At 37.8% G+C, this 15004-nt stretch overlaps 1 protein-coding gene across 6 annotated transcripts in view; it reads right to left on the reverse strand.

Moving 5' to 3' along the window:
* SIRT1 (sirtuin 1) overlaps nt 1-15004 on the reverse strand; it is a 64019-nt gene that overhangs the window by 35034 nt on the left and 13981 nt on the right. For 4 of the 6 annotated variants that reach the window (XM_030334177.1, XM_030334180.1, XM_030334175.1 and 1 more), the window contains 2 exons: nt 12932-12990; nt 11732-11825 (listed from right to left, as the gene is read on the reverse strand). The gene's annotated coding sequence lies outside the window, so the exon portion shown is untranslated. The remainder of the gene's footprint in view (nt 1-11731; nt 11826-12931; nt 12991-15004) is intronic. The other 2 variants (XM_030334178.1, XM_030334179.1) reach the window with 1 other exon arrangement.

Below are 15004 nucleotides of genomic sequence, written 5' to 3' on the forward strand. Positions count from 1 at the left end.
ATGGGATTGAGCCCCATGTCCAGCTCTGCACTGAGTGTGGAGCCTGCTTGAGATTCGCTCCCTCTCCCTCTGCTCCTCTCCCCTGCTTCTCTCTCTTTCTCTCTCTTTTTCTCTCCCTCAAAAATAAAGACTTTTTTTTTACTGTAGAACCCTTTGTGCCTTTTGAAGTCTTCACCATGTGCATCATTATGTATCATATGTGTGTGTTCATATGTCATACATTATATGTCTTAAATATATAAAAGGAGGGCTGTTCTGATTGAAGTAGGCTCCCTAAGTTTCTACCACATCCCTCAAGGCATCATTAAGAAGATTTAGGGTCCCCAAAGAACACAGTAAAAAAGCCACTGTCAGAGTTGTGGTAGGGTAGACTAGCTGCTGTAATAATCATCCAGAGATTTCAATGGCTAAATACAGTAAAAGTTTACTTCTCATTCACACAACAATCCTACATGGGTGTTTTTCATCTGATGGCTTCTGGGGTCAGCTTTCCATTAAAAAGTGACCAAGAGACACTTGTCCCTTTTATCTTGTAGCTTTGCCATTGGACAGGCAAAGGAAATTAAGTAACATCTGTTGAAAGGTTTTATGCGCCAGTCCTGGAAATGATGCTACTACTTCTCCCATTCAACTGTCTGGGAACAGTCAAGTGGCTACACACAAGGAATCCTGGGAAATTTTATCATTCAAGGTGACAGAATGGAGTTGAGGGCAAACAGAAGACCATGACAAGCATTTAATGAAATCTAGCTACATGGCCAGTTCGTCAGCTGGATCCATTCATTATAACTTTATAAAGTTTCCTATTAGCTTTTCACCAAATGCATCCACCTCTTTAATGGTGTCTTTTGATGAACAGAAGCATTAGTTTTAATGCAGACTAATTTATCAATCTTGTACTTTGGTTTTTTTTTAATTTTTTAATGTCGATTTATTTTTGAGACAGAGGGAGCCAGAGCATGAGTGGGGGAGGGGCAAAGAGAGAGGCAGACACAGAATCTGAAACAGGCTCTGGGCTCTGAGCTGTCAGCACAGAGCGAGATGCGGGGCTCGAACCCACAAACCATGAGATCATGACCTGAGCCGAAGTCGGACGCCTAACCAACTGAGCCACCCAGGCACCCCACAATCTTGTACTTTGTATTGCATTGTTTGTTTTCTTTTTTTCCTCTTTTTTTTCTACTGAACTATAATTTACATATAACATTGTATTAGTTTTAGTTGTACAACATAATGATTTGATAGATAAATATATTGCAAAATGATTACCAGAATTTAGTTAATTCACCACCACACATAGCTACAAAATTTTGCACATATGTATTTAGCCTTACTTTCTTAGCAATTTTTTAATATATAATACAGTTACATTAACTAAAGTCACCATATTGTACATTACATCCCTAGGATTCATACTGGAAGTTTGTGTCTTTTGATCATCTTCATCCATTTCACCCACCCCCTGCCTGTGGCAACCATCAAAATGTTTTTATGCATTTGGGTTTTTTTTTGTTTTTAGATTCCACATATAAATGAAACCATACAATATTTTTAAAAATATTTATTTATTTTTGAGAGAGAGTGCACGCATGTGCGCAGGTGGGCCCACATGAGTGGGGGAGGGGCAGAGAGAGAGAGAGAGAGAGATACACAGAATTCAAAGCATAGTCCAGGCTCTGACCTGTCAGCACAGAGCCCAATGAGGGGCTCGAACCCATGAACCATGAGATCATGACCTGAGCCGAAGTCAGACGCTTAACAACTGAGCCACCCAGGTGCCTCTGAAATCATACAATATTAATCTTTTTTCTGTCTGACTTATTTCACCTAGTATAATGCCCGCAAGGTTCATCCATGTTGTTGCAAGTGGCAGGATTTCCCTCTTTTTTATGGCTGAACAATATTTCACATATGTCATATTTCACATTTTCTTTATCCATTCATCCATCGATGGACACTTAGGTTGTTTCCATGTTTTGGCTACTATAAATAATGCTGCAGTGAATATGGCGGGTGCAGATATCTTTCAAGATAGTGATTTCATTTTCTTTGCATAAATTCCCAGAGTGAAATTACTGGATTATTTGGTTATTCTATTTTTATTTTCTTGAGGAGCCTCCATACTGTTTTCCATTGTAGCTGCATTCCCACAATGTACACAAGGGTTCCCTTTCTCCACATCCTTCCTAGCACTTAATATCTCTTATCTTTATTTTTATTTATTTATTTATTTATTTATTTATTTATTTATTTATTTTTAAGCGTTTACTTGCTTTTTTTCAGAAAGAGAGAGAGCATGAGTGGGGAGGAGAAGAGAGAGGAACAGAGAGAATCTCAAGCAGGCTCTGAGCTGTCAACATGGAGCCCAACAAGGGAGGCTCGATTTCACAAACCGTGAGATCATGATCTGAGTCAAAATCAAGAGTCAGATGCTCATCCAACCGAGCCCCTCAGGTGCACCTCTTATCTTTTCGAGGACAGTCATTCTAACAGGTGTGAGGTGATATCTCATTGTGGTTTTAATTTGCATTTCCTTGTTGATTAGTGATGCTGAGCACCTTTTCATATTTCTGTTAGCCATCTGTATGTCCTTTTTGGAAAAATGTCTATTCAGATCCTCTGCTGAGTTTTTAATTGGATTGTTTGTTTTCTTTTGAGTTGTCTGAGTTTTTTTTTAATATATATTTTGGGTATTAACCTTTTATCAAATATGTGATTTACAAATAGTGTTTCATATTCTGTAGGTTACCTTTTCATCTCATTGATGCTTTCCTGTGCTATTCAGAAAGTTTTTAGTTTGATGTAGTGCCACTTGTTTATTTTTGCTTCTGTTGCTTTTGCTTTGGTGTCAAATTCAAAAAAATCATCTCTAAGACTGATGTCTAGGAGTTTACTCCCTACGTTTTCTTCTAGGAAGTTTATGATTTTAGGTTTTATGTTCAAGTCTTTTTTTTTTTTTTTAAATTTTTCAACGTTTATTTATTTTTGGGACAGAGAGAGACAGAGCATGAACGGGGGAGGGGCAGAGAGAGAGGGAGACACAGAATCGGAAACAGGCTCCAGGCTCCGAGCCATCAGCCCAGAGCCCGATGCGGGGCTCGAACTCACGGACCGCGAGATCGTGACCTGGCCGAAGTCGGACGCTTAACCGACTGCGCCACCCAGGCGCCCCTATGTTCAAGTCTTTAATCCATTTTGAGTTGATAATTGTATATGGTAAAAGATAGTGGTCCAGCTTTACTCTTTTGAATGTGAATGTCCAGTTTTCCAATACCATTTTCTTATTTTTAAGGTGTATTTATTTTTGAGAGAGAGAGAGAGAGAGACAGAGCACAGGCGGGGGAGGTGCAGAGAGAGGGAGACACAGAACCTGAAGCAGGCTCCAGGCTCTGAGCTGTCAGCATAGACCCCAACTCGGCTCGAACACATGAACCATGAGACCATGACCTCAGCTGAAGTCAGACACTTAACCGACTGAGCCATCCAGGTGCCCTGCCCAACACCATTTACTGAAGAGACTATCCTTTACCTACTGCATATTCTTGGCTCTTTTGTCATAAGGTTTTGTTGTGTCTTGTAAATTCCCTACATATTTTGGATTAAAGTCCTTTGTTGGATATGTGATTTGCAAATATTTCTCCCAGTCTGCAGCCTGTCATTCATTCTCTTAACCAGATCCCTTTCTTTACAGAGCAGAGGTTAATATTAACGAAGATCAATTTATCATTTTTTTCTTTTGTGAATTTTGCTGTTGGTATTATATCTAACTACCCTTTGCTTAACCCAAGGCCACAAATATTTTCTTATATTTTTCTTCCATAAGTTTTTTGGTTGTAACTTTACATTTCTGTCCACTTCTTTTGGGCTAGTTTTTGTATAAAGTATGTGAAGTATCGGTCAAAGTGCCTTTTGTTTTTGTTTTCTTATTGTTTGCCTATGGATATCTAGTTGTTCCATCACTACTGCTAGAAAATACTGTCTTTCTCTGTTGAGTTGACTCTGCACATTTGTCAAAAATCAGTTGTGGGTTTTGTGTGGGTCTCTTTCAGATCTCGATCCCGTTCCATGGATGCATATGTCTTTCACTAATAGTATGCTATCTTGATTGTATAACTTTATACTAAATCTTAAAATCTGATAGTAGCAGGGGTGCTTGGGTGGCTTAGTTGGTTAAGTGTCTGACTCCTGATATTGGCTCAGGTCATGATCTCACAGTCATGATCTCACAGTTGTGAGATCCAGCTCTGCATCAGGCTTTGTGCTGAGCATGGAGCCTGCTTGGAATTCTCTATCTCCCTCACCCTCTGCCCCTCCACCCCTCACACATGAGCAGGCACTCTCTTTCTCAAAATAAACATTTTATAAAAAATCTGGTAGTAGCAGCCCTCCAACTTTGCTCTTCTACAAAATTGCTTGGGTTATTCTAATTCCTTTGCCTGTTCATATAAAATTTTATATTAAGCTTGCCCATATATATCAAAAAAACCAGGCTGAAATTTTGACTGTGATCACATTGAATCCATAGTTCAATTTGGAGAGAATCAATATCATAACAATACTAAATGTTCTAATATTCTCACATAGCATATCTCCCTATTTATTTAGACTTTAATTTCTTCCATCAGTGTTTTGTAGCTTTCAGTATATAGATCCTGCACATATTTTGTTAGACTTATACCTAGAGATTATATTTTTGGGGTACTATTATAAGTGGTTACTTTTTTATTTTTTAATTTTTATTTATTGTTTTGAATCGTACTTTAAAATTTTTTATTTTTTTTAATGTTTATTTTTTGAGACAGAGAGAGACAGCTGGAGTGGAGGAGGGGTAGAGAGAGAAAGAGGGAGACACAGAATCTGAAGCAGGCTCTGGGCTCTGAGCTGTTAGCACAGAGCCTGATGCGGGGCTCAAACTCATGAGATCATGACCTGAGCCAAAGTTGGACGCTTAACCAATTGAGCCACCCAGGTGCTCCAGTAGTTTTAAAAATTTTAAATTCTAATTGTTCATTCCTAGAATATAAAAATACACTTGATTTTTAATATTAACCTAATAATCTGTGACTTTACTAAACTTACTTATTAGTTCTAGGAGCTTTTTTGTAGATTCCTTGATGTCTACATAGACAATCATATTGTCTGAGAATAGAGATAGTTTTATTCTTTCTTTTCAAATCTATATGTCTTTTCTTATTCTTGCTTTATTGCACTGGTTATAATTTCCAATAAAATGTTTAATGTGAATAAGAGCAGACATCCTTGCTTTCTTCAGATATAAGGAAGAAGCATTCAGTCTTTCCTATTATGTATATTAGCTGCAATGTTTTGTAGACATTCTCTTTCAGGAGAAAGTTCCTTTTATCCATAGTTTGCTGAGAGTTTTTTTAAAATCATAAATAAATGTTGAATTGTTAAATGATTTTTCTGCACCTATTGAGATGATCATATACCTTTTCTTCCTTAGTCTGTTGAAATGATGAGTTATATTGGTTGATTTTTGAGTGTTGAGCCAGCCTTGCATTCCCAGGATAACTCCTACTAGATTCCATTTGCTAATGTTTTGTGGAAGATTGTTTCATCTATGTTCATTAATGATACTGATCTGTTGCTTTAATTTCTTGTACTCTTTCTCTGGTTTGGGAAATCAGAGTAATACAGGATTCCTAATATAAGTTGGAAAGTATTCCCTTCTATTTACTGGTATTACTTCTTCTTTAAATGTTTGTTAGACTGAAATTTTCCTTGTTGGAGGATTTTTACAAATTTAATGTCTTTAATAAATATAGAATTATGCAGGTTATCTATTTCTTCTTATGTGAGTTTTGGTTCTTTGTGTCCTTCAAAGAATTGGTCTATTTCTCTTGGTAATTTGATTTATGGGACTTGCTTGCAGTATTGTCATTATCTTTTGGACGTCTGTAGAGTCTGTAGTAATGTTTCCCCTCTTTCATTCCTGTTAATGATAATTTGTGTCTTCTCTCATTTTTCTTGTCAGTATTGCCAGAGGTTTATCACTTTTATTAATCAGAAATAAGGGAGTCTCTTCTCCACCTCTCCCATATTCAGATTTTCCCCACACTCTCCAGCTATCACAGTCCCCTTCTTTAGTTCTCTGACTAGAAAAATGAGCTTTGTCTTGGAGGTTTAGCTGTCACACAATTCTGCATGATTGGGACCAACATTGGGGCAAAGCAATTAGAGAAAAGAAAGAAAAACATAAGGGGGATTCCCTACACACACACACACACACACACACACACACACACACACACACACTTTCAGATCACAGGTTCACTTTATCTTAGTTCCTCTGGACTGAAAGATTTCTCACTGGGATTTTAAATGCCTGTGCCACTGCCACCACAATACAGCTCTGTGACTGGGGTTGTCCTTGGGGTAAGGCAAAAGAAAAAAACAACAACAAGGAGGATTGCTCCATACTCTCTTGCTTATAGGAACCCCTTTCCTGCTCTTCTGACCAGAAATGTAGGATTTCTCTAGGGGTTTTTGATACCTGTATCAACTGTACAGTTATGTATAGTTATGTGGCTGTCTTTGAGTCAAAACAAAGAGAAAAAAGAGGAAAATGTGGGAAACTGTATGTGTTTTTCTTCAGCTTTGGTTCCCCTCCTCAATCTATCTGCTACTATGTTTTAAGTAGCAGATATGTTGCTTTATGTATTTTGTCCAGAGTTTTTAGTTGTAATCATTGAGAAAGATAGGCTGTAGTGGGATTACTCTATCTTGGCCCAGTACCAGAACTCCTGAAGTGTTTTATTTATTTAAAAAATGTTTTTAATGTTTGTTTATTTTTGAGAGAGAGAGAGAGGGAAGAAGGGGCAGAGAGAGAGGGAGGGAGACACAGAATCCAAAGCAGGCTCCAGGCTCTGAGCTGTCAGCATAGAGCCCGATGCGGGGCTCAAACTCATGAACTGTGAGATCATGACCTGAGCTGAAGTCAGATGCTTAACCAACGGAGCCACCCAGGCACCCCTCTTGAAGTCTTTTATTGATCACATATCATACTTTTGTACTATATATACTGATACATATAATTTCATTTAAAAAACCACCTGAGTGTTAAAAACATTTCTTCTGGATTGAGATATTGTTACCATTATTACTATTATACAATTGATTAAAATAACATTAATATAATTATGATAAATAATTATTAAGAAAAAATAAAATTTAGGGTGCCTGGGTAGCTCAGTCAGTTGAGGGACCAACTCTTGATATTGGCTCAGGTCATGATCTCATGGTTCGTGAGTTCAAGTCTCGTGTGGGGCGCTGTGCTGACAATGTAGAGCCTGCCTGTGATTCTCTCTCTCAAAATAAATAAACTTAAAAAAAAAAAGAAAGAAAAAAATTTTATTGGAATTGCATATCTTTTTAAAAAATTTTTTGTTAATGTTTATTTACTTTTAAAGGAGAGAGAGAGAGAGACAGAACATGAGGAGGGGAGGGGCTCTGAGCTGTCAGCACAGGGCTTGATGCAGGGCTTGAACTCATGGAGTGTGAGATCATGACCTGAGCCGAAATCAGATGCCCAACCAACTGAGCCACCCAGGCAGCCCAGAATTGCATATCTTATTGACACGAATGGGACTTAAAATTTTTTTCAATTAGCTTAAGTATCTGTGAATGAATATTAGTTATTACTAGAATGAGACAGATTCAACATCAATCAGCTCTGAGAAACCTTGTCCACATATATGAGTAGACATAAATGGAAGGAATTTTGTTATTGCCGTCATCCAATTCTTTGAACTTCTTCCTAGTTATATACCAAAAATCACATAATTTTCTATTTTCAAAAATTATTCTTAATGATCAAATAGCTACCAATTGTATTAGTTCTTCCTTTGGATTTTGGTAGGAAAGAATTAGAAAATACCTGACTCCCCAAAAAAAATTGTTACTCAGTTATTAGAGTCATTCACTTTCTCATTTTGTGAGAAAGTTTAGCAAATTGTATCCAATATTCTTCTATTAGAGGTACCTTGTTTAATAAGGAAAGGTTAGAATATTAAATATTGTTAAATTCTATACAAAATTTTTGGTAACATTCTTTTATCTTATCAAATAGCTTGAATATATTTTTGTTGAAACATTGAAGTTCCAGATTTAGTTCAGACAACGTACAGAACAGTGATGTCCAGCAGAAACAGAATGTGAGTCACATACATAATTCTAATTTTTCCAGTAGCCACACTAAAAAAAGTTAAAGGAGACTGGTAAAATGAATTTAAAAATGTATTTCATTGAGATCAATATATAGAAATATCATCATTTCAAAAATATAATAAAATTTACACTGTTTTGGTTTTTAACTTTAAAATTGAAAAATCAGGCCACCTGAGTAGCTCAGTCAGTTAAATGTCTGACTCTTAATTTCAGGTTAAGTCACGATCTCACTGTGGTGAGATGGAGCCCTGTGTTGGGCTCCACAATGAGCATGGAGCCTGCTTGGAATTCTCTCTCTCCTGTGAGGCACCTGGGTGGCTTAGTCGGTTAAATGTCTGACCCTTGATTTTGGCTCAGGTCATGATCTCACTGTTTGTGGAATCAGGCTCCCACACTGACTGCAGGGAGCCTGCTTGGGTTTCTCTCTCTTCCTGTCTCCCTCCCCCTACCCCCTGTGCACTCTCTCCCTCAAAAAAATTAAATTAAATTAAACATTCAATTCCAGGGGCACCTGATTGGCTCAGTTGGTTGAGCATCCAACTCTTGATTTTGTCTCAGGTCATGATCTCATTGTTCATGAGTCTGAGCCCTGCATCAGGCCCTGCGCTGACAGCACAGAGCCTGCATAGGATTCTCTCTCTCTCCTGCTTGCATGTGTGTGTGCACGCTCTCTCTCTCTCAAAATAAACAAATAAACTTAAAAAAATTCAATTCCACAGTTAACCTTAGCTACACATGGGTAAAGCCTACTGTGTTGGTCAGTATAGGTATAGAAAATTCCCAACACATAAAGAAGTTTCAAAGCTAGTCCTCATTATCAATCTAACCAGCAAAATTGGATTTACTTTCTTTCAGAAAACGTCTTCATTTCTCAACAAGAAGTTATGTTCATATGCACTGTGATAACTATTGTAAGAACATTTTATAAGAGCCATACTTGTGGTGAGGATAATGTAACATACAAACTTGTTGAATCCCTAGCTGGTATACCTGAAACTAATTGCATTAGTGTAATGTGTGTCACATTGTGTGTCAGCTATGCTTAAATTTTTTAAAAAATTAAAAAATTTAGCAGTGCCTAGGTGGCTCAGTCAGTCAAGCCTTGGACTCTTGATTTTGGTTCAGGTCATGATCTCATGGCTCATGAGTTGGAGCCCCACATAGGGCTCTGCACTGACAGCAAGCATCCTACTTCGGATCCTCCTCTGTCTCCCTCTCTCTCTGCCCCTCCCCTGCTGGCATGCTCTCTCTGTTTCTCTCTCTCTCTCTCTCCTTCAAAATAAATAAATAAAACATTAAAAAAATTTTAAATGTGGGGTCCCTGAGTGGCTCAGTCAGTTAAGCATTCAACTCTTGGTTTCGGTTCAGGTCATGATCTTGCCTAGTGAGTTCAAGTCCCGAGTCAGGCTCTGCACTGGAGATGTGGAGCCTGCTTGGGATTCTCTCTCTCTCTCTCTCTCTCTCTCTCTCTCTCTCACTCTGCCCTTCCCCCACTTGCACTGTCTCTGTCTCTCTCAAAGTAAATTAACCTAAAAAAAATTAAAAATTAATTTTTAATGTTTTATTTATTTTTGAGAGAGAGAGAGAGAGAGAGAGAGAGAGAGCAAGTGGGGGAGGGGCAGAGAAGAGACAGAGGGAGACACAGAATTTGAAGCAGGCTTAAGGCTACTTGCTGTCAGCACAAAGCCTGACTCGGGGCTTGAACCCATGAATGGTGAGATCATGACCTGAGCCAAAGTTGGGCGCTTGTCCTACTGAGCCACCCAGGTGCCCCAAATTTGATGCAATTCTTTTTTAAAAATTTTTTTAATGTTTTTATTTATTTTTGAGACAGAGAGAGACAGAGCATGAGCGGGGGAGGGGCAGAGAGAGAGGGAGACACAGAATCGGAAGCAGGCTCCAGGCTCTGAGCTGTCAGCACAGAGCCTGACGTGGGGCTTGAACTCACAGACTGTGAGATCATGACCTGAGCTGAAGTCGGATGCCTAACCGACTGAGCCACCCAGGTGCCCCAAATTTGATGCCATTCTTGATACTATTGAAGACAATGCTGATTTGTCTTCCGAGTAAAGTATATTGCATATAGTTATATTTATTGGCGCCTGGGTGGCTCAGTCGGTTGAGCATATAGTTATATTTAATATATTAAACACTTCCCAGCTCATTACCACTAGGGGAGGCTCTAAAACAGGGTCTACTACTACTACTACTAATGGTGATTAGTACCTTTCACAGTTTCTAAGCCTCTTCTCATGGTTCTTGTTTGAACCTCACAACCAACCTCATTTTCCTGAGGAAATTGTAGCTTTTGCTACATTCTAAAAACCACACTACTGGGGTGCCTAGGTGGCTCAGTCAGTCAAGTGTTTGACTCTTGATTTCGGCTCAGTTCATGATCTCACGGTTTATGAAATCAAGCCCTGCGTTGGGCTCCATGCTGACAATGCCAGGCCTTCTTGGGATTCTCTCTCTCTCCCGCTCTCTCCCCCTCCCCCACTTGTACTCTCTGTTTCTCTCTTTCAAAAATAAATAAACAGTAAAAAAATAAATAAATAAGTCTTGGGTGATGTATTGTACACCATGTTGACTATGGTTAATAATACTGCATTGTATATTTGGAAGTTGCTAAGAGAGCAGATCTTAAAAGTTCTCATCACAAGAAAAATATCTGTAACAATGTGTAGGTGACAGATGTTAACAAGACTTATTATGGTAATTATTTCACAATATTCCGATATATACATATATCAAATTATCAAGTTGTATACCTGAAACTAATATAACATTATATGTCAATGATACCTCAATGAAAAAGAAAGAATAAATGAAGAAACAAAAAAACACTTGATCACTCATGCTTCATAAGATCAACTCACAAATTACTAAAATACAAACTATTACATCTCTAAATAACTTATTTAAAATATAACAAGACTTTCAAAGATATTTAATAATATTATAAGAACTTAAATGAGGGGGCACCTGGGTGGCTCAGTCGGTTAATCGTCCGACTTTGGCTCAGGTCATGATCTCATGGTTCACATGCTTGAGCCCCGCATCAGGCTCTGTGCTGACAGCTCGGAGCCTGGAGCCTGCTTCGGATTCTGTCTCCCTCTCTCTCTCTGCCCCTCCCCCACTCATGCTCATTTTCTCTCTCTCAAAAATAAATGTTAAAAAATATTTTTTTAATAAAAACAAAACTTAAATGAGTGTCTCCTCTTTTCCACTCTGTAGGGTCAATGACCACCTATTTTTTTTCACTTTTGGCTTCAGCTTTTTACTCAATGTCTAGTATTAACATTGGAGCTCAATAAATGTTTTTTTTAATGAATCATAAAGTTCATAATCATTCCTATAGCCAAGTAAGTTTTGGTACTAGTGCCTCAAAGGAAGAGTCAGAAACCCAAAGGAGAAAACTAAGATAAGTAATATTCTCTTCTATCTTTCCCAATTCCTAATGCTGGGAAGCATGGTATTTACTCATTCACAATAATTACCCCATACTTGAGAGATAATGGATCAGAACGATCTGCTTTCTGCTTACCTTGTGGGTTTCTGAAGAGGCACTGGCTCAGCTCAAAGACATGTCGAAGTCCCCTGAGCAAAATCAAGGTATGCTGTGATTATTAGGCCAGCCCCTGAAGAATCAAGAAATGGACAGAAATCCAGGTGATAATGTTTTCTCGGAAACATCTTTCCCACTTACACCTCTTTTATGGAGCCCTCAGACATTTCTACCTAATTTTATTGGTTCAAATAATATCAAATATGTTTGATTTAAAACTTTATTGGGGCCTATTTTTTAGTTTTAAAGTTTATTTATTTATTTTGAGAGCGAGAGAGAGAGAGAGAGAAAGAGAGAGAGAGAGAATTAATGGGGGAGGAGCAGAGAGAGAGGGAGAGAGACAGAATCCCAAGCAAGCTTCACACTTTTATCATGGAGCTTGATGTGGCACTCAAACTCATGGACCTGTGAGATTAGGACCTGAGATGAAATCAAGAGTCAGATGCCTAAATGACTGAGCCACCCAGGCACCCTGGGACCTATTTTTTAAATCTCCTTTATCACTAATATTAATTCTACCTTGAAATCTTCACTTATTTTCATATTTGAATATTTCTCTCTGTTTCTATAGAAACTGGTACATGATATTTTTTACTTTACACATCTTGCATCATAATAGTTGTTTGTGCATTTGTATTATCTCACCTATTTGGTGATAAGCTTTTAAAGTATATTAAAAAGTATATTTTTATATTTTAAGTATATTAAAGTATATTTCATAAAATATAAAATAAAATAAAAAGTATATTTTAAGTACATTAAAAAGTATATTAAAAAGTAAATATATTTTACTTAGTCTTCAATTGATCATTTCATCGATACTACAAAGTATCCACTATATACATAATATAATACAGAGTGCCTGGCTGTCTTAGTTGGTAGAGCATGTGACTCTTGATCTTGAGGTCTGGAGTTCAGGCCCTATGTCAAATGCAGAAATTACTTAAAAAGAAAAGAAAAGAAAAAAAAAGCAACCAAGTACATAATGATGCATAAATGGGTATGAACATGGAGAAGAAATATACAATTCCTGACCGCATAGAACTCGGGGAATATATCACTTATCATTCATACAGAAGGCATTCACATGAGAAAACTGTTTTTTTTGTGTGGTAGGTGAGATTTTGAAATATAGCATCTCTTGCAATTATAATTAAAATATAAGCTGGTTAAGGGTACCTGGCTGGCTCAGTCGGTACAGCATGCGACACTTGATCTCATGGTCCTCAGTTCAAGCCCTGCATTGGGAATAGAGATTATTTTAAAATATGTGTGTGTGTGTGTGTGTGTGTGTGTGTGTGTGTGTGTGTGTATTAGTTAGACTGCAAATCCACTAAATAGTTAAATTAATACATCACTTAAATTTATGATGGTAGTAGTAAAGAAAAGAAATAAAGTAGATAATTAAAATTGCAATTAATTTACCATATTCTTATGAAAGAAAAATCACCATGAAGATTAAATATCACCTGCAGGTAACTGGTGAAATTCCAAGTAGCCAAAACCCTGTTCTAGGAAGCACATGACTTTCTGGAAGAGGATATTCTCCCTTGAACTTTGTGGGTTTAAGTCAGGTGCTGATTCAGAAATGATACATTTAACCAAGAAAAAAATTTTTTGCAATTTTTAAAAATATTTATTTTTGAGAGAGACAGAGTGTGAGCAGGGGCAGGGGAGGGGCAGAGAGAGAGGGAGACACAGAACTCCAAACAAGCTCCAGACTCCATGCTGTCAGCACAGAGCCCTATGTGGGGCTCAAACTCATGAACTGTAAGATCATGACCTGAGCCTAATTCCGATGGTTAAGCGATTGAGCCACGCAGGTGCCCTTCAAGAAAAAAATTTTCTAAGAATGTATAATTTAAACAGATTATTAAAAGCAACCAAATAAGACTAAATCAACTTTTATGTAATATAAATTAATTTATTTTTTATTATAATGATAAAACATGATCTTTTTAAAAAAATTGTTAACATTTACTCATTTTTGAGAGAGAGAGAGAGAGAGAGAGACAGAGACAGACAGACAGATATAAGCAGGGGTTGGGCAGAGAGAGAGGGAGACAGAATCTGAAGCAGGCTCCAGGCTCTGAGCTGTCAGCAAGAGCCCAATATGGGGCTTGAACTCAAAAACCATGAGATCATGACATGAGCCAAAGTCAGATGCTTAACCAACTGAGCCACCCAGGTGCCTCAACATGATCCTTATCTAAGGCTTTTATTACTTAATTTATAATAATACAATATAATATACAGCTAAAATTATTTATAAAAATGTGGCATTCTTAAGCAAATTTATATATGCATATTGGTCTCTGATATAGTTTTGAAGGAATAGTTAAATAAGGATTATGAAATAATTCCATTAGTTAAATATGGATCCTAAATTATTCTGCTAATTTTTCTAGACACCATCATCACATTTTCCCTGTGTATTATAGCAAAAAGAAGAAGTTATATCATGCTAAAAATTAATCAGCTGCTCTAGCCACTAAAATACAATTTTGTATTTTGGTAATAGAAGGCAGAAATTTTTAAACATTTCATTAAAAAAAATTTTTTTAAGTTTATGTATTTTGAGAGAGACAGAATGAGCTGAGGAGGGGCAGAGAGACAGGGAGAGAGAGTCCCAAGCAGGCTCTGCACTGACAGTGCAGAGCCTGATGTGGGGTTGGAACCCACAAAACTGAATTCATGACCTGAGCCAAAACTGAGAGTTGGATGCTTAACGGACTGAGCCACCCAGGCACCTCTAAACATTTTAAAAATGGGAATGAGATGAAGACGGTGGGGGGGAGGGCAGAATTCTAAGATATTCCCTAGAATATCTGCCCTTCTGTATCTATCATCCTTTCTCCCAGGTATGGGCGGGGCCTATGAATACGTAGGATAGCTCCTCCCTTGATTAACTCACATTGCATAAACCTGTTTTAAAATTTTTTAAAAGTTTACTTATTTTTGAAAAAGAGAGAGCATGAGCAGGAGGGGCAGAGAGAGAGAGGGAGAGACAGAGACAGAGACAGAGAGAATCCCAAGCAGTATCTGTGCTGCCAGCACAGAGCCGGAAGGGGAGATTGATCTCACAAAACATGAGATCCTGACCTGAGCAGAAATCAAGAATTGGACGCTTAACCTCCTGAGCCACCCAGACGCCCCTCTATAAACCCATTTTAGCTCACTGGAGTGATTCTCCTGCTGGCTTCTGAGAGGTAACCTGGCCACCTTGTGAGCTGGCCACCTGACAAGGAACTG

This window comes from Lynx canadensis, chromosome D2 (assembly GCF_007474595.2).
Source record: "Lynx canadensis isolate LIC74 chromosome D2, mLynCan4.pri.v2, whole genome shotgun sequence".
NCBI classification, from domain to species: domain Eukaryota; kingdom Metazoa; phylum Chordata; class Mammalia; order Carnivora; family Felidae; genus Lynx; species Lynx canadensis.